The following is a 25,428-nucleotide window of genomic DNA, read 5'->3' as shown; positions in this document are numbered from 1 at the left end:
AAACCCACCATCACTAGAGAAGCAAGGCAGAGATTGAAAAAAGTGCCTCATATTAGGGCATCCTAGTCTTACAAGCTCTTTGTCATGAATAACAGCTTTTTAGGCTCCCACTACCCCATTATCCCAGCAGAAGAGCAGAAGTCTATCATGCAGGCTTGGCCAAAGCTTGAAAGCTGAGCGAGGGGAGGAAAGAGAAGGGCTTTTAGTAACAGGCACAACACAATCTGACTAAACAGCTCCAAAGCTGAACATGCATAAAAGTTTTAAGTTTAGCCTTTCAGTGAAAAATGTGTTGAGAATACATCGATTCATATAATAATTCATGTTGGAATGATCCTCAGGAGATCTCTAGTCCAGCCTCCTGCTCAAAGCAGGATCAGCTGTAAGGTCAGACCAGGTTACTCAGGGCTCTCTCCCATTAGGTCCTGAAAATATCTAGGACAGAGGCTGCACAGCATCTCTGGTCTCCTGTTTGACTACTTGTTCTTGTGTATTTCATGAAATTAATTCCTCATTGCATCTTAACATAACTGGTGTAAAGATGAATTAGGTGCACATAATGCATCATAGGCTGCAATGTGTATCCTCTCTTAACTTGCTATTCCTTCAGGCAAGCTAACTTTCTGTAACAAAAAGAGCTGCACAATGGATTGAAATAATCATAAGAAACATTAAATACAAATTTTCTAGCTGAAGTGAACCACATTTAGAAGAAAACAATTTACAGCCTGAGCCTTCAGGGGGAATACAGATCATGTTTTCAAGTTTGCCTTTGGAACTATGACTAAATCCTGCTTTAAAAAAAAAAGATTTCTCATGTATTCCTTTGACTCAAGGAGTTAGGATAACAATAAACAATTAGATATTGTGAAACACGATAAAATTGAGAGTTGAAAAGACTGAGAAGCAAAAAGGATAATCTCTCTCTCATTAATTTTGTCCCATTCACTGTTTAACCTCTCTTTCATGAGTCTTCAATCTTATTTAACATGGATTTTTTTCTCAATGTAGTTTAATATATAGACACAAAATTCAGTATAAAATGAATTTTCACCTGGATATCACATATTACCTGAAAAAGTGTTTCTATGGTAGGGTTTTATAACTATAGGACAGGCAAAAATCCAAATTTCATATGTAGACAAGTCAAAGTTTGCTTTGATGCCTTGTATTGTTGTATCACCAGCTTATAATGAAATAGTAATTTTTAATAACATTTATCTATGATAATGTGTTCCCTTGCAGAGTTTATCAACATGGAACATGAATTTAAAGTGCAAAAGTTATTTTACTCCACTCCCTAAACACAACCTAAAACTATGTGTCCAGGTTTTGACTGAGACAGAGTTAGTTTTTCTTTTTAGCAGCTAGAAGAGCTCTGTGTTTTGGTTTAATTCTGGCATTCACTATGAGAAGAATGTTGGTAGCTCTCTGATATTTATAGTTGGTACTGAGACGGCAAGTCTTTCAGCTTCCCATGTTTTGCCAGTGTGCAGGAGCACAACAGGTTGGAGGGGAGCATAGCTGAGACAAAGGGCCCACAACTCCTCTTATGATTTAAACAGACTTAGGATTGAGGGCCAAATTGGCCAATGGAGTATTCCATATCATGCAATGTCATGCCTAGTATATAGATGAAGGTTGACCAGGAAGTTAAATTCTCTCTTTTGGGAACTTTCTCTTTCTCTTCCAAGGGCTCTCTCTCCGACTCGCAGAGTTCTCTCTCCCTCTCTTTGGGCGTCTCACTTGTCCGGGATTGCGGTGTCAGGACTTCATACAATCATAGAATGGTTAGGGTTGGAAGGGACCTCAAAGATCATCTAGTTCCAACTCCCCTGCCATGGGCAGAGAAATCCTCCACTACACCAGGTTGCCCAAAGCCTCATCCAACCTGGCCTTGAACACTGCCAGGGATGGGGCATCCACAACTTCTCTGGGCAACCTGTTCCACTGCCTCACCACTCTCAGTGAAAAATTTCTTTCTTATATCTAACCTAAATCTCCCCTCTTTCAGTTTAAATCCATTGCCCCTTGTCCTATCACTACACGCCCTTGTAAAAAGTCCCTCTCCAGCTTTCTGGTAGGCCCCCTTTAGGTACTGGAAAGCTGCTATAAGATCACCCCGGAGCCTTCTCTTCTCCAGGCTGAACAGCCCCAACTATCTCAGCCTGTCTTCATAGCAGAGGTGCTCCAGTCCTCTGATCATCTTCGTGGCCCTCCTCTGGACTCGTTCCAGTAGCTCTATGTCCTTCTTGTGTTGGGGACTCCAGAGCTGAACACAGTATTCCAGGTGGGGTCTCATGAGAGCAGAGTAGAGGGGCAGAATCACTTCCCTCGATCTGCTGGCCACACTTCTTTTGATACAGCCCAGGATACGGTTGGCTTTCTGGGCTGCCAGTGCACATTGCCGGCTCATGTTGAGCTTCTCATCCACCAGCACTCCCAAGTCCTTTTCCTCAGGGCTGCTCTCAATCCATTCTCTGTCCAGCCTGTACTTGTGCTTGGGATTGCCCCGACCCACGTGCAGGACCTTGCACTTGGCCTTGTTGAACTTCATGAGGTTCTCACAGGCCCACCTCTCCAGCCTGTCAAGGTCCCTCTGGATGGCATCCCTTCCCTCCAGCATGTCCACAACACCACACAACTTGGTGTCATCTGCAAACTTGCTGAGGGTGCACTCAATCCCACTGTCCATGTCTCCAACAAAGATGTTAAATAGCACTGGTCCCAGTACCGACCCCGGAGGAACACCACTCGTCACTGGCCTCCACTTGGACATTGAACCGTTGACCACAACTCTTTGACTTATGTGTTTCAAAATTGTTTGCCAGGACGGAACGGGAGTTGGTCATCGAGTGGTGAGCAATTATGCTGTGCATCACTTGTTTGTATATATTTATATCATTTTATATATATTCATACATTATTATTTTTGTTTTATCACTATTACTTTTAATTTTGCATTATCATTATTATTAAATTGTTCTTATCTCAACCCACAAGTCTCCTTCCCTTTTCCCCTTTAATTGTCTTCCCCATTCCCCAGGGGTGGGGGAGAGTGAGCAAGCGACTGTGTGGCATTTAGTTGTCAGCTGGGTTAAACCGACAGTCGTCTTTGGCATTCAATGTGAGGCACAAAGGGTTGAGATAACGACATGCTTGACCAGAGTGTGTTAAAACAGATTTGCTATAAACATTCATTGTTTTCTTGGATGTCCATGGCCAGAATGTTGTTTTATGTGCTTTCAGAGTTGTTTTTGAAGTTGTATTATTTAGCACCTTATTGGCCATATATACTGTTTGCCACTGTGCTTGATATCTTCAAGTGGTGACCTAGGGTTAGAGATATTCCACTGACAAAGAGAATCGTTGTGTTGTGCTATGTGGTGCTGATAAAAATGTGGGTGTTGGGGCCAGTTCTATATCTGTATTCAGTGGTGCAGAGAGAGGGGTGGCCATGTGGACTTCCCTTATGAACTTTAAGCACCACCTGGCTGGCATTGTTGCCAAGTACACCCATAGCTTTTTCCCTTCGGAGAGCCAATACATGAGGAGGAAGTCTCATTTCACTTTCCCCTCCCCCTCCAGACCATTTACAAAAGCTTTGGAGAATTCTGAGAATGTTGAATATCATTGGAATGGTCAAACCAGTATAATCCTGTTGCAAGGTCTCCTAAATGTATGTCTAATTATGTATATAAAGGTTACTCAAACATTTAGAAATATCTACCAATTTGTTACTGGTATTACTTCAGTTGCTATCTCAAGCCCGGGACAAGCACTGCAGCTACTAGAACCTCGGCTTCTGCTACTGGTGCTCAATGCAAATGCAGGTGCTCTACTCATATCCCTGTGACAAGCACTGCAACTACTCACACCCTGACACCTGCTACACCTACTCAAATCTTGAGCACAAGTACTGCAGCTACTCAAAAAATAGGAGGCATCGCATGGTCCATGCTGTTATCAGTTGCCCCCATAAGGAAAAGGAAATCTACACAAAAGTCAGCATGTTTAGAAAAAGATGAAGAAGAGGAAGAGAAAGCAGGGCCATCACAACAGGAGGAAGAAGAACCTTCTGCTTCCTCTCGAGCAGGAACTCGGCGGAAGAGAGCCAAGATAAAACTGGAGACAGAAGAAGAGGAAGAGGAGGCAGGCCACTCTAAAGCAGGGCCATCACGACAATGGAAGAGAAAGAACGTCCCACTTCCCTCTGAGGAAGAACTTGGTGGAAGAGAGAGAAAGATCTCAAAGACGAGATGGCAACCACTCAATCTCTATCGCTGAATGAGCTGCGAGATATTAGAAAAGTTTACAGCCATCATCAAGGTGAGCACATTGTCACCTGGCTGCTCAGATGCTGGGACAATGGGGCCAGTAGCCTGGATTTAGATGGTAGAGAAGCCAGGCAGCTGAGATTCCTCGCTCGGAATGGAGGCATTGATGAAGCGATTCGAAAAGGGACACAAGTCCGCAGCCTCTGGAGATGGCTCCTGGCAGCTGTAAGGGAAAGTTATCCCTACAAGGAAGAGATTGTATGTAATCCAGGCAAGTGGGTCAACATACAGAGAGGTATCCAGTACCTGATGGAACTAGCCATGCGAGAGGTGATTTATTATGACCTGAGAAACACGTGGTTATCCGAAGATCTGGATGACATCTCCACTAACTAACAAAAAAGAAACACAAGATTTCTTAGGCATTGTGAGTTTCTGGAGAATGCATATCCCAGATTACAGCCAGATTGTAAGCCCTCTCTATCAAATGATCCAAAAGAAGAATGATTTTATATGGAGCCCTGAGCAATGACTATTCTTTGAACAAATTAAACAAGAAATAGTTTATGCAGTGGCCCTTGGATCAGTCCAGACAGGACAAGATGTTAAAAGTGTGCTCTACACTGAAACAGGGAAGAATGGTCCTACTCGGAGTCTCTGGCAAAAAGCACCAGGAGACACTTGAGGTCGACACCTAGGGTTTTGGAGTTGGGGGTACAGAGAATCATAAGCCTACTATACTCCAACTAAAAAGAGATTATACGGAACCACAGAATCATAGAATGGTTAGGGTTGGAAGGGACCTCTAAGATCATCTAGTTCCAAGCCCACTGCCATGGACAGGGACACCTTCCACTAGACTGGGTTGCTAAAAGCCTCATCCAACCTGGCCTTGAACACTTCCATGGATGGGGCATCCACAACTTTTCTGGGCAACCTGTTCCAGTGCCTCACCACCCTCACAGTGAATTTCTTCCGTATACACAATCTAAATCTATTCTCTTTCGGCTTAAATCCTTTGCCCCTTGTTCCATCACTACATGTCATAGAGATCAGGGGATGTCCCTGATGACTGGAAGAGGGCAAATGTCACACCCATTTACAAGAAGTGCACAAAAGAGGACCCAGGAAACTACAGGCCCATTAGCTCTACTTCAGTCCCTGGGAAAGAAATGGAATAAGTCCTCCTAGAAACTATTACAAGTCAAATGAAGCAGGTGATTGGGAAAAGCCCGCACAGATTTACCAAGGGCAAATCATGCCAGACTAAGCTGATCACATTCTACAACAAAATAACATCTTCTGTGAACATGGGGAGAACAGTGGATATTGTTTACCTGGACTTCAGCAAAGAATTCAACACTGTTTCCCACAGACTTCTCCTGGACAAACAAGCAAGATATAGATTGGATAGGTGGTCAGCAAGATAGGTAGGAAATTGGTAACAGGCTGCACTCAGAGGGTGGTTATCAATGTTTTTTACTCAAGCTGGCAGCCTGTTAAATTGAGAATCATAGAATCATAGAATGGTTAGGGTTGGAAGGGACCTCAAAGATCATCTAGTTCCAACTCCCCTGCCATGGGCAGAGAAATCCTCCACTACACCAGGTTGCCCAAAGCCTCATCTAACCTGGCCTTGAACACTTCCAGGATGGGACATCCACAACTTCTCTGGGCAACCTGTTCCACTGCCTCACCACCCTCAATGTAAAAAATTTCTTCCTTATATCTAATCTAAATCTGCCCTCTTTCAGTTTAAATCCATTGCCCCTTGTCCTATCACTACACGCCCTTGTAAAAAGTCCCTCTCCAGCTTTCCTGTAGGCCCCCTTTAGGTACTGGAAAGCTGCTATAAGATCACCCCGGAGCCTCCTCTTCTCCAGGCTGAACAGCCCCAACTCTCTCAGCCTATCTTCATAGCAGAGGTGCTCCAGCCCTCGAATCATCTTCGTGGCCCTCCTCTGGACTCGTTCCAGTAGCTCCATGTCCTTCTTGTGTTGGGGACTCCAGAGCTGAACACAGTATTCCAGGTGGGGTCTCACGAGAGCAGAGTAGAGGGGCAGAATCACTTCCCTCGACCTGCTGGCCACACTTCTTTTGATACAGCCCAGGATACGATTTGCTTTCTGGGCTGCCAGTGCACATTGCCGGCTCATGTTGAGCTTCTCATCCACCAGCACTCCAAGTCCTTTTCCTCAGGGCTGCTCTCGATCCATTCTCCGCCCAGCCTGTATTTGTGCTTGGGATTGCCCAAGCACTGAACCCCTCCAGAGATGGGACATCCACAACTTTTCTGGGCAACCTATTCCAGTGCCTCACCACTCTCAGAATGAAGAATTTCCTCCTTAAATCTAATCTAAATCTTCCCTCTTTCAGTTTAAAGCCGTTTCCCCTTGTCTTATCACCATATACCCTTGTAAAAAGTCCCTCTCCAGCTTTCTTGTAGGCCCTATTTAGGTACTGGAAGGTTGCGAAGGGTCTCTCAGGAGCCTTCTCTTCTCTAGGCTGAACAACCTCAACTCTCTCAGCCTGTCTTCATAGGAGAGGTGCTTCCGCCCTCTCATCATGCTTGTGGCCCTCCTCTGGATCTACTCCAACAGCTCCATGTCCTTCTTATGTTGAGGGGCCCAGAGCTGAATGCAATATTCCAGGTGGGGTCTCATGAGAGCAGAATCACCTCCTTCGACCTGCTGGCAAGGCTTCTTTGGATACAGCCGGCTTTGTGGGCTGCAAGCGCACATTGCCGGCTCATGTGGAGCTTCTTCTCAACCAACACCTCCCAGTCCTTCTCCTCAAGGTTGCTCTCGATCCATTCTCTCCCCAGCCTGTACTTGTGCTTAAGATTGCACCGACCCATGTGCAGTATATTAGCAGCATATGAAGGAGTCTGAGCTGCTTCAGAAGTGGTTGGTACTGAAGCACAGCTTCTCCTGGCACCCTGACTGCCGTTGCTGGGCTGGATGTTCAAAGGGAGGGTCTCCTCTTACACATCGTGCAACTGATGTTACATGGAGTAAGTGAATCACACTGATCACACAAAGGGCTCGGATAGGAAACCCCAATCACCCAGGAATTTTGGAAGTGATCACGAACTGGCCCAAAGGCAAAGATTTTGGAGCGTCACCAGAGGAGGAGGTGACACGTGCTGAATTGGCCGCACCGTATAATAAACTACCAGATAATGAGAAGCAATATTCCCTGTTCATGGATGGATCCTGTCATCTTGTAGGAAAGTATCAAAGGTGGAAAGCTGCTGTGTGGAGTCCTACATGACTAATCGCAGAAGCTGCTGAAGGGGAACGTGAATCGAGTCAGTTTGCAGAGGCGAAAGCCATCCAAATGGCTTTAGACATTACCGAACCAGAAAAGTGCTCAGTGCTCTATATACCAACTCATGGATGTTGAGAAATGCCCTGTGGGGATGACTACAGCAATGGAAGCAGAGCAACTGGCAGCACGGAGGCAAACCCATCTGGGCTGCCCCGTTGTGGCAAGATATTGCTGCTCGAGTAGAGAAGCTGGTTGTAAAAGTACGACATGTAGATGCCCATGTACCCAAGAGTTGGGCCACAGAAGAACATGAAAACAATCAACAGGTGGATCAGGCCGCCAAGATTAGTTGCTCAGGTGGATCTAGACTGGCAATATAAAGGTGAAAAACTTTTAGCTCCTTGTGCCCATTGACACCTCAGGCTATTCAAGGAAGAATTGCAACATACAGATGGGCTCGTGATTGAGAGGTGGACTTAACTATGGACACTATTGCACAGGTTATCCATAAATGTGTAATGTGTGCTGCACTCAAGGAAGCCAAACAGTTAAAACCTCTTTGGTATGGAGGACTTTGGTTAAAACATAAATATGAGGAGGCTTGGCAGATTGAGTATATCATGCTCTCACAAACCCGACAGGGCAAGCGCTATGTGCTCGCAATGGTGGAAGCAATTACTGGATGGCTGGAAACCTATGTTGTGCCCCATGCCACTGCTCGGAATACTATTCTGGGCCTTGAAAAGCAAGTCTTGTGTTGACATGGCACCTGTCGTGGGTTAGGCTGCTCCGGCAACCAAACCCTACACAGTCGCTCACTCACCCTCCCCCACCCCCAGGGATGAGGGAGAAAATCAAAGAAGAAAAAGAAAAGAGACCCATGGGTTGAGATAAGAACAATTTACTACTACCGCTACTGATATATATATATGTACGGATATGTACAAGGATAAATATATACAAATGAGTGATGTACGGTGTAATTGCTCACCACCCCTTCACCGAGGCCCGTCTCTTCCCGAAGCTAATGATCCCGAAACAGATAAATCCCGATATCGCAATCCTGGATGAATGGGAGGCCCGAAATAGAGAGCGAGAGAGAGAGAAAGCACTCTGAGAGTCCGAAAGTGAGAGTCCCAGAAGGGCAAAAAGCCCTTCTTTCCGACTGACCCTCACTCTTATACTGGGCATGATGCTGCATGATATGGAATACTAATTGGCCAGTTTGGCCTCAATACTAAGTTCAAGTACAAATCGTAAGGAGAGTCGTGGACCCTTCCCGCCATGCTCCCCCCTATCCTGTTGTGCTCCTGCACACTGGCAAGAACACGGCAAGCTGAAAAGTCCTTGAGACCTCAGTGCCAACTACGAACATCAGTGCGCTGTCAGCATTCTTCTCAGAGCAAGCCTCTGAGTAAAACCAAAACACGGAGCTCTTCTAGCTGCTAAAAAGAAGAGCTAACTCTGTCCCAGCTAAAACCAGGACAGCACCCCAGAAAGAATTGAGTCAGTGTCGTGGGTTAGGTTGAACCACCCCCCACACACACACAGCCGGTCACTATCCCTCCCCCACCCCCAGGAATGAGGGAGAGAATTAAAGGATAAACGTGAAACCCGTGGGTTGAGATAAGAGTGATTTAATACAGATGATTTAATACAATGTAGGTGCTCACCACCCCCTCGTATGCGAAGCCCGTCTCGTCCCGAAAACTGCAAATCCCGGACGAACGCGAGGCCCCGAAATAGAGAGGGGCAGAGAGGGAGAGATAGTACTCCGAGAGTGGGAGTACTGGGAGAGAGAGAGAGGAAAGGAAAAAAAAAAGAAAAGCAATAGAGCGAAAAAAAACACAGCAAGCGCAAAAGAGCAAAAGCGGCAAAAGCGCAAAAGCCAAAGCGCAAAAGCCCTTCTTCCCATCTGACCCTCGCTTTTATACTGGGCATGACGCTGCATGATATGGAATACTAATTGGCCAGTTTGGCCCTCAGTCTTAAGTTCCACACAAATCACAAGGGGAATCGTGTCCCCCTTGTCCCATCTATGCTCCCCCCTTATCCCGCCGTGCTTCTGCACTCCGGCACACTGAAAAGTCCTTGGCAGCTTGTTATCAGTGTTCTTCTCAGAGTGAGCCTCTGAGTAAAACCAAAACATGGAGCTTTTCTAGCTGTTAAAAAAAAACAAACCCCTCTGTCCCAGCTAAAACTAGGACAGTCAGACAATGGGATTGATTTCTGAAACAAACTTATACATACTTGTGTCAAAGAACATGACATTGAGTGCGTATATTACATCCCCTATTTTCCTGGGTTTGGCTGGGATAGAGTTAACCTTTTACAGGAAAACTGGGAGGGAGCACAGCTCAGGCAACTGATCAGAATTAGTCAGAGGGCTATTCAATACCATATGGTGTCATGCCCAGAGAGTATATATTGAGGGAGCTAGTCGAGAGAGGGGCTTTTTTGCATCTTCACTGATCACGGGTGGGCTGGGCATGTGGGGGTTCTGGCTTCCAGGTTCCATGGTCAGCGTGGTGAAGATTTGTACTGCTCGTTTTGTACTTCTCTCTTTTTGTTAATATTGTCATTGTTATTACTGTTTTCTCATTTTTTTGCACTGTTCTATTAAATCATCCTTATCCCAACCCGCGTGTACTCTTCTTCTTCCAATTTTCTCCTCCCATCCCACTGAGGGGGAGGAATGAGCAAGCGGCAGTGTGGTTGCTTAGCTACCAGCTGGGCTAAACCACGACAGTCCTTTTTGGCGCCCAACGTGGGGCACGAAGGGTTGGCATAATGACAAATCCGACTGGAGTGTGTTAGAAAACAAATTTGTTACATGTGTTTACTGCATTCGTTAAGTAGTCGCTGGTCATAATGTTGTTTTGGTTGCTCAGGTGGCTGTGCTATGTAAATGTTTACATGCCCTATGTATTCACAGGTGCTGTTCATCACGGCTGGGAGAGGGGTCAGGGCTCTCATTTTGTTGTCCTGTCTCATATCGGTTTATGATACGATCGCGGCGCTGGCCACGCGGCTGGGCTGGTCCGTGTACGTGGCGTTGGCATCATGCCCGTATCTCGGGCGTCACCTCTCGCAATTTGCCGGTAACCGCGCCCAGTCTCTAGGAAAGGTAGGGGAGCATCCCTTCCCCCGGTTCTTCACCCTGCCCTTCTCATTCAGGCTAATTACAACGGTCTTTGAGGATTTTGAATACTCTGGGAGTGTCCTAGCCAGCATGGTGTTAATTCTGTGTCTCCCAAAGGTGTTTCAGGTTTTATTTGAGGTTAAACAACTATTTAAAAATATCACACAGAGATCTGCTCTGAGTCTACATAGTTATGAGTGGCAGGGTGTGTGGGAAAGCATGGGCAAATGCCTAAGACGGTTGGCACCTCCAGTGTTTTGGAACTTCACCTCTGAACAAGTGCAGAATCCTGAAAAACTGATAGAATGTTTGGAAGTAGTGTGCTGTCACCGTGGCAATTCCTGGGAGACCCATATCAGTGCAATGTGCTGGGGCCTGGCCCATGCCTACTGAGCTGCCTTGTCTAACACTATTCAGCACCCTCAAAGGGAAGAGGAGGTCCCTGGATCTGATGACAAAACAACAGACACTGCAGCTGAACAGGAGAACACCACTGTTATGGTATCAGTCACCCCTGTACAGAAGAAGTGCATAAGGAAATCAGTATGCTTAGTGAGGGACGAAGATGAACCAGGGCCATTATGAAAACAGGAGAAGGATGAGGCAGAGACCACACATGAGACAGTAATCATCCGGTCTCTATCCCAGGGTGAGCTGGGAGATATGCAAAAGGATTTCAACTGCCTTCAAAACAAGAACATTGTCACCTGGCTGCTCCGATGCTGGAATAATGGAGCCGATGGACTGGAATTAGAGGGTAGGGAAGCTAGGCAGCTGGGATCCTTGTCCAGGGAAGGGGGCATCGACAAGGCAATTGGAAGAAAACCACATGAGCCTTCAGTCTCCGGAGGAGACTTCTGTCAGGCGTGAAGGAAAGGTTCTCCTTCAAGGATGATATTACATGCCACCCAGGCAAGTGGACCACCAGGGAAAGAGGTATCCAGTACTTGAGGGAGTTAGCTGTGCTGGAGGTGATTTACAATCACCTGAATAACGAGCAGTTATCCACAGATCCAAATGAAGACCTGTGCAATCAGTCCATGTGGTGGAAGTTTCTACAGAGTGCACCAGCATCGTATGCCAACTCATTGGCAGTAATGTCCTTGAGAGAAGGTGAGGAACCAACGGTCCAGGACTTGGTAATCAACTATGGCAATGTGAAGGAAGTTTCTCTTCCTCTGTGCAGGCGTGTGTTGCAGCTGTGGAGAAACTGTCCCAGGAGGTCCACCAATTCAAAGAGGACATGTCCCACTCTCCATCTGTATGGACCCGTGTCTCAGCTATTAGAAGTAAGCGTTCCCCTGATCAAGAGAGGGAATACAGAGTGCATACACTGCAAGGTAACCTCTGTTTTTTCCTGCATGACCACAGAAAAGACATGAGGAAGTGGGATGGAAAACCTACCTCGACCCTAAGGGCACAGGCACGTGAGTCAAAAGGAAAAACAATTGCTAAAGGGGATTCTTCAAGGAAAAATGTTGCTTCAGTTTCCAGCAGACAGCTCCCCAGACAGTATAGAAGGACTGACCCCATTTCTGACCTTTCGTAGGTCATTTTTACAAAAAGTGAGCAACGAATACTGTGACCAGGACTAGAGGGACCCTGTCTCCAGCCAGGTGGAGGAGAGTGATAACAGGGTTTATTGGACTGTGTGGATTTGATGGCCTGGCATGTTAGACCCACAGGAATATAGGGCTCTAGTGGACACTGGTGCACAGTGCACCCTGATCCCATCAAGGTATAAAGGGGCAGAACTCATCTGTATTTCTGGAGTGACAGGGGGATCCCAACAGCTAACTATTTTGGAAGCTGGAGTAAGTCGAACCGGGAATGAGTGGCAAAAGCACCCCATTGTGACTGGCCCAGAAGCCCCATGCATCCTGGGCATAGACTACCTCAGGAGGGGGGATTTTCAAGGACCCAAAAGGGTACCGGTGGGCTTTTGGTATAGCTGCCGTGGAGACGGAGGAAATAAAACAGCTGACTGCCTTGCCTGGTCTCTCAGAGGACCCTTCTATTGTGGGATTGCTGAGGGCTGAATAACAACAGGTGCCAATTGCTGATATGGCGGTGCACCAGCGGCAATTTCGCACCAACTGAGACTCTGATCCCCATCCATGACCTGATTAGTTAGCTGGAGAGTCAAGGGGTAATCAGCAAAACTCATTGACCTTTTAACAGTCCCATATGTCCAGTGCACAAGTCTAATGGAGAGTGGAGGCTAACAATAGACTATCGTGGCCTGAATGACGTCACATCATCACTGAGTGCTGCCATGTCAGATATTGTGGAACTTCAATATGAACTGGAAGCAAAGGCATCCAAGTGGTATGCCACAATTGATTTTGCTAACACATTTTTCTCGATCCCTTTGTCAACAGAGTGCAGGCCACAGTTTGCTTTCACTTGGAGGGATGTCCAGTACACCTGGAATCGACTGCCCCAGGGATGGAAACATAGCCCTACCATTTGCCATAGACTGATCCCGACTGCACTGGAACAGGGCAAAGCTCCAGAACATCTGCAGTACATTGAGAAAATCATTATATGAGGCAGCACAGACGAAGAAGGTTTTGAGAACTGTTGCGGCCGAAGACGGGGAAGCAAGACGCATCAATATGATGAGTAAAAAGGCTTCAGCTTTATTCCGTGATACTGCTCTTTTTATAGCATAGCTCGGTTCTGTACATGCCTTCATGCGCTGTACTTAGCAAGTTAATTGGTCTAGCACTACTGTTCACGCGACAAGCACGAGTATGATACACACTGTGATTGGATAGAGATTTCTACGTTTGTTACAATATTTTAATATTTTTGCAGTTAGTATGTTTTGCTCAGAATCTTGTTTTTCATAGTTTCATCCTTCTTGTTTTTCCCAGGGACAGTGTGTTTTTCATAGTTTCAACCTACCTTCTTATCTCAAGGACAGTGCTCTTTTTATATTCGCTGATACACATTCCTTACTGTTAACACTTTAGCTGCAACATCTCCCCCTCTTTTTTCAAAAACGGCGTGCGCTATAGCTGACAAGCGTTGGGTCACACATTGCATTAAGCATGGTCCAAAAAGCAAGAGAAAGCCTAACAACAAAAGAGGCCCCAAGCACGTTTTGATGAGATCTCTCACCCAACCATCTATTCCCCAGGAAGTCAACCATCCATCGATGCCATCTACCTCTTTCAAGGCATGTAGTTTGTCCTTTAGTTGTTTAAGTTTTCTATGCACTGACTCTCCTGGACCTGTTAAATTCATACAACACATTCCTTCGATCTCTTCATAACCATGCCCATGGGCTAAAAGCAAATAGTCAATCGCTGCTCTGTTTTGCAATACTGCATGATTGACACTTTCTACATCTTTCGTTAATTCATCTAGAATGCTGGATGTTAAGTTTATCTCGTCACGAGCCCAGCAACCTAGTTGTTTTGCTAAGGTGAGCGCTTTTGCTGCTGCTAACCCTGGGAAAAGTGTGGAGGCAGCTACTCGTCCAAATTCACTCCAAAATGTGGGATTGCCTACACTGCTACAGTCTAGATCATGTAGGCTTCTTTTTCTCCTGGTGTGATTTTCACTCCATTCTCTTAATAGGGATATATTGGGATGGAATAAGGCTAGTTGGCCTAAATAACAAGGACTTCCTTCTGGTTGTTTTGGAATGCCATTCCATGCCCTGTCTCTACAAATTAAGAAAATTCCTTCGGGCAACCTTCGAGGTTCAGTAATGTTGCTGCCATTGCAGCTCGAGTATAGAAAGCGAATTACCGATGCGCTGTCAAGATTAGAATCTAAGGTTGCCCATAGTTTCCTGTTTTTATTTGAGCTGTTTGGGTCTAACGGCAAAAATGAAAACCATCCTCCTATTTTCCCAGCGGTAGTGTTTGCATGCATACTACCAAGCAGGTCTAGTTCTTCTGGATTAGACTGGAGGGAAGCATTAAGTGCATGAATAAGCCGGCAGTTGTACTGCTCCGTCATACTGTTGAGGGGTCGCTCCTATAGATCGTTGTGGTATTGAAGTTGCTATATGTTAGGTTAGTGGTGTTTACTAGCCCTCTAAAGGCTGCCACTTTCCATGTTGGCACTCCTATGAGACAGGTACGGAATGGGTTTCCAATACCACCCAGGGCTAGGCAGATTGATGACTGGTTTGTTTTGTTAGCAATGGTTACCCATATGTTGTCTCTCGGGCTGATGGAGTTGATTCCGTAGGTCATTTGGCACCAAACTAAGATTCCTGTTACTATAGGTATTGTCTTACCAATAAACTCCTCCATCCTTGTCATGATGTCTACACTGCTTCTGATATCTGGTACCCATCACTTGTGTCTTTTGTGCTACTTCTACAACAGTCAGTAGTTTTTGTAACCTAAAGGCTGCGTGTGCTAATATAGCTTCTTCTGCACTTTCAAACAACGCAGTTAACCTTTGTCGTGAAGCGTTCTCTATTTTAAGCCAAGCAGCGAGCGCCTGGTATGGGTTAATATCTAAAGCGCGTCTACAATCTGCACAGCCTTGCACTGCATCACGTTGCGATTCATGACATATGCGACTACAACCTCCACACTCTATAGTTATAACCTGTAAATTTCTACATCTACACCTACAGTGCGTTAGCGGGTATAATTTTGCAGCTTTGCGCGTGCGTATCAGACTACGGATAAAGGCAAAATCTATCTCGTCTGGATCAGAGTCGTCTAATATGTTCTTTGGAAGATTTAGCACTTCTTCTATTCTTCTGCAGAGAGGTCCGAGTCTTTGGGAACTCCTGGATTGCCTCCGCCTTCGCCTTTCAGTTCGCGCGTTGGGGGACATCTCCCCCTCTTTTTTCAAAATGGCAGCGAGTCGCTTTACATCTTGATGGCACCGTTCAACAATAGCCTGACCCGTACTGTTGTACGGAACACCTTTTCTATGTTCAATTCCCCAATCTGCTAAAAATGCAGCACATGCTGTTCCTGCGTATGCAGGAGCATTGTCTGTTTTGATGACTTGTGGTAAGCCAAGGGCAGCAAATGCTGAAAGCCAATGTTGTTTTACACATCGGAAGGCGGTAGAAGGTGCTGGTGTCGCCCATACAGCTCTGCTGCAAGTGTCCACGGTGATGTGGATATGGCGCAGTGGACCAAAGGTGGGAAACTCAGTTACATCAGTTTGCCACACTCCTCTTGGTTGCAATCCTCGAGGGTTGGTGCCTTGCAGCGACGATGGCACGGGCTTGTGCTCGCGACAGTGCAAACTCTTTCTGAAGAGGTCGAGCAGATTGGTGAAAAAATTTGTGTGATCGATCAGTGACAGCGTTGCCCCTTTTTCTTTTCTCGCACGAATAAAACTCTGTGTAGGAGACTGGCAATTTCAGTTACTAGCATATTGTTTTGGTATAGCCTTGCAAAAGCAGTTTCTAGTATACTACTTCCCTTTCCGAGGGCCTTACTATTTCCACTATACCCAAGATTTCGCTGAGCAGGAGGGTGTCAATCGGCAGGGTCGTTGTGGAGAAGGGAGGCAGGCATGGCACCTTCAGGGCGTCCCCTGTTTATCTACACAGTGTGCTCTGCAGCCTCCCTCAGCTCCGCTCTGAGCCATCTCTTTTCACCCTTAGCAGAGTCTACGACAAAGGTACTGACACGGCGTTGCCGCACGCGTGGCCAGTGCGTGCAACAAGGCTGCCCAGTATGTGCTCTGCCGGCTAACAGCGGTTTTTGCGAATCGCAACATGTTGTTCAATAACAATCCTCCTAGCTTCTCTTTTCAAAGTTACGTGCTTACAACTAAGTCCAGTTAGTAATTCTTTGTCATTAATTTGGTACCAGTTAATTCTTTTCCTTCCAGTAGCTACGGGTGGAATCCATACACTTTCCGATCGGAGAAAAGACACAAAGCATATATACAAGCAACTTTCACACACATAATATACCTAACAATGAGAAACATAAGAACAGTTGATATATTAACATGAAATCTTCTATTACAAGTCTGTCCATTTGAACCATTCTCTTCATTCGGTGTTTCTGTGATCTCTGCTTGCTCTGCTAATTCTTGGATCTCCCCTTCTCTATTTGTAGTTTCAAAAGTCCTGGTTGGCTTTACGTTTCTTGCTGGTAACCAGTATGGACCTGTGGGAAGAACACAAACATACCCTCTTCCCCATGTAAGCAGAGGCGCAGGGCCATCCCATGAGTTGAGTCCAGCTTCTTATAACATGCTGTTGATTTTTCTGCAAAAATGGCACTGGGTTTAAAATTGTGATCCATAGCCATAGTATGTTGCCTAGAAGCAGACAAATTAAGAAAATTTAAAACATATGTGGCTTTGTCCAAGGATTCTTGCGGGGAAATATACGGAAGACTGCCCCTTTTTGTTTATCAAACATTTGTTTTAACGTTAAATGAGTTTGTTCAATAACAGCTTGTCCCATAGGTGAATGAGGGATGCTGGTAGTGTGAGTCACTCTCCAATCCTGTAAAAAGGCACCATACTGGATCACTGTCTGTCCCAATTTTCTTTGGTACTCCCATGGTTTTCTTCAGTGTGAGCAGTAGCAATAACAAGGCAGAAAACATATCAACAGTTACATGCACATATTTAGATCGATTAGACAATTGAATATAAGTAATATCAGTTTGCCATAATTCATTGGCACATAAACCTGTTGGATTTACTCCTGCTGGAGTATTTGAAGGCACAATACATTGACGGTCAGGGTAGGCACGTACAATTTGCTAAGCTTGATTTACTGTCTGACCTGACAGAGAGCATCATCTACTACCAATTGACAAACTGTAGGCCTATTCATCATTCCTTGAGGCAGTACAATCCAATGATATTGTTGCGTGGGTCGTTCATTGTTAAGCACTGGAACTGAAAAGGCAAATCTAGGACAATCGTTAGGGTGTAAATAAATAAAAAAGTAAAAAGGTGAAATAACCCAATCTTTTAAATCAATCGCCATCAAATGCTAACATTCTGGAATCATAGTAGGATTTGGTACACCCGGTTGTAATGCACCCATTGGTGAAATGATTGTATTAATAGCTCTTAAATCTTTTAACATAAATCTCCATTTTCCTGATTTCTTTGGGGTAACAAATATTGGAGGGAATTATATGTCCTAATTTGAGCTGTTCATTGACTAATTTTTGAGTTCAGTTCAGTCGCTCACCTTTTAGTGGCCACTGATCGACCCAGACCAGCTTGCCAGCTTGAGTCAGGGCTGGACATCAGTGATGTGTGCTAAAAATTTGAGGTTAGCCTCACATTCTACTGATTCAACAAATCCCGACCTCATAATGTACATGGGACATCAAAAACATATGGTTTCAAAACAGCTTGTTTGTTACCTGGGCCTACTACTAACAAGATCTGTGCACTCTGCTGTGGGATCTGTGTTCCACCTACTCCGATCACAGCTGCCAGGGCTTGTATCAGAGGCCGAGAGGGCGGCCAGTCAGGATTTTTCATTATAGATACATCAGCCCCTGTGTCAACTAGGCCAGAAAAGCCTTCCCATTAATGATTACTGTTAAAGGAGGCTGTGCAGCTGTGATTGTCTGTGTCCAAAATTCTTTTGTGATAGCAGAGTGGCCTTTATTGTTGTTATACACGCAGCTTTTATAGATTATTACTCTGGCCACGATGTGTCCATGCGGCTCTCACCCAACTGTGATTGATTACAAACAATAGTGCACGCACCTATTTTAATTTTACTATTGGCTATGCCTAAAAAGGAGCTATTTTTTACTTGCTAAACTAAACATCATTTTCTCACACACTCTATATCGACTTCCCAAACTCCTCATGTCAACTTCTCACACTCCCTGCACCAGCTGTTCACACTCCCTTTTCTTTCTCATCCTCTTTATCGGTGTTTCCCAACTTCAGAAAAGAGCACAGGCTTAAATCATCAAGGTCAAACCTCAACTGTAGCTGTGTGTATGATGCCACAACAACTCCCCCCTTTTTTGTTTTTCTGTGATCATTACTTGATTAACCGTACTCTGTACCGTCTGCTGGGAGCGTGACAATAGGCAGGGGGTGATTATTGCTATGCATAAAAGAACTACTAGCAATATAATGTCTGCTTTATTAAAGATTTTAACCATCCTGTCAATTAAGAGCATTGATAAAGCAGAAGCTGTAGCATTAGTTTGTTTTGCAAGCTAACAACCCAACTTATTCAGTGTAGTTAACACCTGTGCCACTCCAACTCCTGGTGCAAATATTGAAGCTGCAATGATTTTAGCTGGTTCCCAAAATTTTGCTTTATAGTGTTTCGAGCCCACATTGTGACACGCCTTTACTAAATCTGCAATCGTTTTTGCCCGATTCCTGATAAGATCAAGAGCTTATTGACAGTCTGTGTTAGCATTTTCAATGGCTAGCTGGAATACCAACACATCTGCAGTAGCCGGATTTTCTGTTTATCTCTGAACTGCCATTTGTAGCTGATCAAAGAAATGCTCATAAGGTTCCTGTGCTCCCTGCCGAATGGAAGCAAAGGAAGCCTCCCCTGTCCCAAAAATCAGGGACACGTCTTAATGCTCTCGTAGCCAATTCAGTCAGCTGTTGGAAAGCTACTTGCTGTAACCCTGCCTGTGCCTAATTTTGACATGAGTGACATTTTATTCATCCCAAAATGTTTAGCTCTCGATTTAAGAGATTTAACACCTATAACACTTTAGCTATTGTTTCATTGGGAGATTTCCCCATCATTCCTCTTTCTTGTTTCAAAAGCATATTCTCCAAAGTACCATGTGCGTATTCTATGATCGGTTGCCCAGTAGGATTGTAAGAAATACCAGCAACATGCTCAATACTTTATGATGACAAAAATACATATGTCTGATAAGAAGTGTATGCCAAAGTTCCTGCGAGCGTAAACCACGAAGATTAACACCATTCACTGGTGGCATGATCATATTTTAACAGCTAGTACACAATTGTACGATTGAGCGGGCTTATTGTTGTGTTAAACCAAATTGTCACTTAATAGCATCAGTATCCTGATGGTAGAAGTCCTGCAAGATTTTGCCTGTATTAACGAGTTTGGTACAAGAGCTGCACTCGTGAGAGGCTCAGCTCGCCTGTTCCCTTCTGCTATAGGCCCTGGAAGCGTGGTGTGCGCTCGCAGATGTACAATGGAATGTGCATGTTTACGGTTTTGCAACACTGATATTAACTGTTGAAATTGCTGGAACAAAAGAGGATTAGTTATTTCCCGCGATGCCGATCGAGACGATCCAAGTTACGATGTGCTCTCTCTTGGTACAACCTGGGCCACAGGCAGCGGCCGGGCGGGGGGGGGGGGGGGTCAGCCCTCCCTCGCCTCAGCCGGGCGGGGGGGCGGAGTGGCGATGACGACCCAGCAGCCCTGTGCCGCCCCCCCCTTGTTGTTGTCGCTGTTGTTGTTGTTGCTCTTGTTGTTGTTGCCGCAGCTCCGGCCGCTCGCGCTCCGTAACCGCCGCCGCCCCCTCCCGCCGAGGGGACCATCAGCCGCGAACGAACCGGCGCAGCGGGGCCCGCAGCGCGTCTCCGTCCTTTCCAGCCGCGGTTCGTTCCCGCACACGAGCGGCAGCGCCGAGGCAAACGCCGCCCGCGGCCCCGGCCGGCAGCAGCAGCGGCGTTCCCAGGGCGCCGCCGGGCGCAGTGGGCGGCGCGGCGCGGGGGTGCCGGTGTACCGACTGCGTTGGAAGAGGGGGAAAGAAATAAGTCTGTCTTTCGTTCGGGGCCCTGGATTAAAAGATTCGATGATGACTTTTCCAGGCCAGCAGCATCCCCACAGGTGGCTGCACGCCAAAGTTTAACGTCTATAGTGTCCCAAGTCCTTGTCAGGCCTCCGGTACATGGACTGATACCCAAACCAGGAGTACCGGGAGTTTTATCGAGTTAGAACTGTTAGTAGTGCTGGTTTCTCTAGCACTTTGTCCCAGTCGCTTACCTCCTCCTGTTGAGGCAGTTGTTGCTTTTTTGTGTTTTTTTTTTGTGTGTGTGGTTTTTTTTTGTTTTGTTTTGGTTTTTTTTTTGTTTGTTTTTTTTTGTTTGTTTGTTTTTTTTTTGTTTTTCAGTCGCTTACTTCTTTTGCATACCCCCCTGCAATCAGGGGCCAATATCTTTTTCCAAGTTTTAGTCCACGCTCCTCTAAGAAGCTTCCCAACAAAGACAATGCAACGTGCCGTTCCATCATCTCGTTCCCAGGCTGTCATTGCAGCATTCCCATCCCGAACCAGACCTCGGTCTGCCTGACTCACCGGTCAGTCCGTAGCGCTACGATTCCACCTCTCTCGGACGATCCGCCTCTCGGGCTATCCGCCTCTCTCGGGCTATCCGCCTCTCTCGGGCGCCGGGATGGCCGTCCTCTCTCTCGTCCGCGTTGTGGTCGTTGAAAACCCTCTTGATCACGTCGGGGTCACCAGATGTTGCGGCCGAAGACGGGGAAGCAAGACGCATCAATATGATGAGTAAAAAGGCTTCAGCTTTATTCTGTGACACTGCTCTTTTTATAGCATAGCTCGGTTCTGTACATGCCTTCATGCGCTGTACTTAGCAAGTTAATTGGTCTAGCACTACTGTTCACGCGACAAGCACGAGTATGATACACACTGTGATTGGATAGAGATTTCTACGTTTGTTACAATATTTTAATATTTTTGCAGTTAGTATGTTTTGCTCAGAATCTTGTTTTTCATAGTTTCATCCTTCTTGTTTTTCCCAGGGACAGTGTGTTTTTCATAGTTTCAACCTACCTTCTTATCTCAAGGACAGTGCTCTTTTTATATTCGCTGATACACATTCCTTACTGTTAACACTTTAGCTGCAACAAAGAACGGGAAGAAAATAGTTCAAATCCTTCTGGAGGCTGATTTCACTATAAACCGAAGTAAGGTCAAGGGACCTGCACGGGAGATCCAGTTCTTAGGAATAAAATAGCAAGATGGGCATCCTCACATCTCAGTGGAAGTGATCAACAAAATAGCAGCTATGTCCCCACCAACTAGTAAGAAAGAAACACAAGCTTTCCTAGGTGTTGTGGGCTTTTGGAGAATGCATATTCCAAGTTACAGCCTGATTGTGAGCCCTCCCTACCAAGTGACCGGGAAGAATGATTTTACATGGGGCCCTGAGCAACAGCAAGCCTTTGAGCAAATAAAACAAAAGATTGTTCATGCAGTAGCTCTTGGGCCAGCCCAGGCAGGACAAGATGTGAAAAACGTGCTCAACACCGCAGCCGGGGAAAATGGTCCTACCTGGAGCCTTTGGCAGAAAGCACCAGGGGAGACTCGAGGTCGACCCCTCGGGTTTTGGAGTCAAGGATACAGAGAATATAAAGCCCACTATACTCCAACTGAAAAGGAGATATTGGCAGCATATGAAGGAGTCCGAGCTGCTTCTGAAGTGGTTCATACTGAAGCACAGCTGCTCCTGGCATCCTGACTGCCGGTGCTGGACTGGATGTTCAAAGGAAGAGTCTCCTCTAAACATGCTATCGATGCCACGTGGAGCAAGTGGGTTGCACTGATCACACAAAGAGATTGGACAGGAAGCCCCAGTCGCCCGGGAATTTTGGAAGTAATCACAAACTGGCTAGAAGGCAAAGATTTTGGAATCGCCACAATTTTGGCTTCTTTGACAATGGCATGGGTCACATGGCACCAGGCCTACTGGCACCAGATAGAACTTGTCTTTCTCAGAGGGGAACGAGCGTCTTAGCGCAAAAGCTAGCAGGGCTCATTCACAGGGCTTTAAACTAGATTTGAAGGGGGAGGGGGGTAATATCAAGAATGATAAAGATATGCTGGAAGTACCTGTAGAACAGAAGAAGGGAATTCCAGCCACTCCAGCCAGGAAGTCAGATTCATCTGGGGCTCAACTTAAATGCCTTTATGTCAATGCGCACAGCATGGGGAATAAGCAAGAGGAGTTAGAAGTGTGTGCGCACCTGTCGGGATATGATCTTATTGGCATCACGGAGACGTGGTGGGATGAATCCTATGACTGGAGTGTCAGAATAGAAGGGTACAGGCTCTTTAGGAAGGATAGGCAGGGGAGAAGAGGAGGAGGAGTTGCCCTCTATGTCAAGGACCAGGTAGAGTGCATGGAGCTGCACCTGGGGACAGATGAGGTCCCGACTGAGAGCTTATGGGTTAAGATTAAAGGGAGAGCAGGGACAGGGGACGTAGTAGTAGGGGTCTGCTACAGACCACCTGACCAGGAGGACTGGGTGGATGAGGCCCTCTACAGACAGATAGTAGCTGCCTCACATTCACGAGCCCTGGTCCTCATGGGGGACTTCAACCACCCTGATATCTGTTGGAAGGACAACACAGCAGGGCATAGGCAATCCAGGAGGTTCCTGGAATGCATGGATTATAACATCCTTCTCCAAGTGGTAGAGGAACCAACAAGGAGAGGTGCTTTGCTGGACCTTGTTCTCACCAACAAAGAAGGGCTGGTGGAGAAAACGACGCTCGAGGACAGCCTTGGCTGCATTGACCATGAAATGGTGGAATTCAAGATTCTTAGGGAAGCAAGGAGGGTGCACAGCAAGCTCACTACCTTGGATTTCAGGAGAGCAGACTTTGGCCTCTTCAGGGATCTCCTTGCTAGAGTACAATGGGATGAAGCCCTGGAGGGAAGAGGGGCCCAAGAAAGCTGGTTAATATTCAAGGATCACCTCCTCCAGGCTCAGGAGTGGTGCATCCCAACAAAGAGAAAGTCAGGCAGGAACACCAGGAGGCCTGCATGGATGAACAAGGAGCTCCTGGACCAACTCAGGCACAAAAAGAAGGCCTATAGAGGGTGGAAGAAAGGACAAGCAGCCTGGGAAGAATACAGAGCAATTGTCTGAGCAACCAGAGATCAGGTTAGGAAAGCTAAAGCCCTGATAGAGTTAAATCTGGCCAGGGACATCAAGGGCAACAAGAAAAACTTCTATAGATATGTCAGTGATAAAAAGAGATCTAGGGAAAATGTAGGCCCTCTCCGGAAGAAAATGGGGGACCTGACTACCCAGGATATGGAGAAGGCTGAGGTTCTCAATGACTTCTTTGCCTCATTCTTCACTGGCAAGAGCTTCAGATGCACAGCCCAAGCCACAGAAGGCAAAGGCAGGGACTGGGAGAATGAAGAACCACCCACTGTAGGAGAAGATCAGGTTCGAGACCATCTTAAGAACCTGAAGGTGGAGAAGTCCATGGGACCTGATGAGGTGCATCCGCGAGTCCTGAGGGAACTGGCAGATGAAGTTGCTAAGCCACTATCCATCATATTTCAGAAGTCGTGGCAATCTGGTGAAGTTCCCAATGACTGGAAGAGGGGAAACATAGCCCACATCTTTAAAAAGGGAAAAAGAAGACCCGGGGAACTACAGGCCAGTCAATCTCACCTCTGTGCTTGGCAAGATCATGGAGCAGATCCTCCTGGCGACTATGCTAAGGCACATAGAAAATAAGGAGGTGATTGGTGACAGCCAACATGGCTTCACTAAGGGCAAATCCTGCCTGACTAATTTGGTGGCCTTCTATGATGAGGTTACAGCATTGATGGATAGGGGAAGAGCAACTGACATCGTCTACCTGGACTTATCCAAGGCATTTGATACTGTCCCACATGACATCCTTGTCTCTAAACTGGAACGACATGGTTTTGATGGATGGACCACTCGGTGGATAAGGAACTGGATGGATGGTCGCTCTCAAAGAGTTGTGGTCAACGGTTCAATGTCCACGTGGAGGCCTGTGACGGGTGGTGTTCCTCAGGGGTCAGTACTGGGACCAGTGCTATTTAACATCTTTGTCGGAGACATGGACAGTGGGATCGAGTGCACCCTCAGCAAGTTTGCAGATGACACCAAGTTGTGTGGTGTTGTGGACACGCTGGAGGGAAGGGATGCCATCCAGAGGGACCTTGACAGGCTGGAGAGGTGGGCCTGTGAGAACCTCATGAAGTTCAACAAGGCCAAGTGCAAGGTCCTGCACGTGGGTCGAGGCAATCCCATGCACAAGTACAGGCTGGATGGAGAATGGATTGAGAGCAGCCCTGAGGAAAAGGACTTGGGAGTGCTGGTGGATGAGAAGCTCAACATGAGCCGGCAATGTGCACTGGCAGCCCAGAAAGCAAATCGTATCCTGGGCCGTATCAAAAGAGGGAAGTGATTCTATCCCTCTACTCAGCTCTCGTGAGACTCCACCTAGAATACTGTGTTCAGCTCTGGAGTCCCCAACACAAGAAGGACATGGAGCTGCTGAAGCGAGCCCAGAGGAGGGCCACGAAGATGATCCTAGGGCTGGAGCACCTCTGCTATGAAGACAGGCTGAGAGAGTTGGGGCTGTTCAGTCTGGAGAAGAGAAGGCTCCGGGATGATCTTATAGCAGCTTTCCAGTACCTAAAGGGGGCCTACCGGAAAGCTGGAGAGGGACTTTTTACAAGGGCGTGTAGTGATAGGACAAGGGGCAATGGATTTAAACTGAAAGAGAGCAGATTTAGATTAGATCTAAGGAAGAAATTTTTTACCTTGAGAGTGGTGAGGCAGTGGAACAGGTTGCCCAGAGAAGTTGTGGATGTCCCATCCTGGAAGTGTTCAAGGCCAGGTTAGATGAGGCTTTGGGCAACCTGGTGTAGTGGAGGATTTCTCTGCCCATGGCAGGGGAGTTGGAACTAGATGATCTTTAAGGTCCCTTCCAACCCTAACCATTCTATGATTCTATAGTTTATCCATGAGTGTGAAACATGTGCTGTGATCAAGCA

At 46.4% G+C, this 25,428-nt stretch overlaps 1 protein-coding gene across 1 annotated transcript in view; it reads right to left on the bottom strand.

Moving 5' to 3' along the window:
* LOC147526298 (E3 ubiquitin-protein ligase RNF38-like) overlaps positions 1–25,428 on the bottom strand; it is a 126,536-nt gene that overhangs the window by 275 nt on the left and 100,833 nt on the right. The window lies entirely within an intron of this gene.

The sequence above is a fragment of the Tauraco erythrolophus genome, chromosome W (genome assembly GCF_009769465.1).
Source record: "Tauraco erythrolophus isolate bTauEry1 chromosome W, bTauEry1.pri, whole genome shotgun sequence".
Taxonomy (NCBI): Eukaryota; Metazoa; Chordata; class Aves; order Musophagiformes; family Musophagidae; genus Tauraco; species Tauraco erythrolophus.
Note: the sequence above shows the minus strand (reverse complement) of the source record. Positions and strands in the feature narration are given on the sequence as shown.